Source organism: Garra rufa, chromosome 1, assembly GCF_049309525.1.
Source record: "Garra rufa chromosome 1, GarRuf1.0, whole genome shotgun sequence".
NCBI lineage: Eukaryota > Metazoa > Chordata > Actinopteri > Cypriniformes > Cyprinidae > Garra > Garra rufa.
Genome location: NC_133361.1, coordinates 35,544,347 through 35,545,020, shown reverse-complemented (window position 1 = coordinate 35,545,020; position 674 = coordinate 35,544,347).

Genomic DNA, 674 nt, shown 5'->3' with positions numbered 1-674 from the left:
TCATCGATACAGTAGGGAGTGAAACTGCGCGCGCCTGAGTGCTAGTGGCGGGCGGGGCGCTGTTACCATAACACTGGCGCGCGCGCAGTGCTCTGTGCCCGCTGATGAAAGTTTTGGGCGGGTTCGAACTTCCAAGTGTACGAGGCAAATGTTCATCCAGACGAGATGTTCGCTACTTAAAGGTGCACTCCGTATATTTTAGGATTTAAAATGAAAACTTTTACACAAAGAAATTAACCAATTATAGACTGAAAAAAAAAATGTTTTTTAATGAAACAGTTTATTGGACCTTTAAACAAAATAGGCATGTTTAAAAAAATTGCATTTGTGTTTTTGTATAAAATTTGATCAGGCTCTATCCACCTTATTTTTCCCATAAGAGTTGGCGTGCAGCCATTTGTAAATTTAATGTGACTGGCTTCCGGTCTCATCCACTTCCAGCTATTTTTAGCTGTACAAAACAGCTTGTTTTTGTTGCTTGATATTGCAACTGGTGTCTTACCATATTATTTTAATGAATTATCTTAATTATGAACACACTGATTTGTAGTGCAAACTGTTTTAGAGTTTACTGCACGTTATTCTTCTCGTTATTGCCCTACAGCGGCTAATGAACCTGAAGTCATTCACAAAAAACAGCTTCCTTCCATGTTGAAAAATAAGGTGGATTGCTC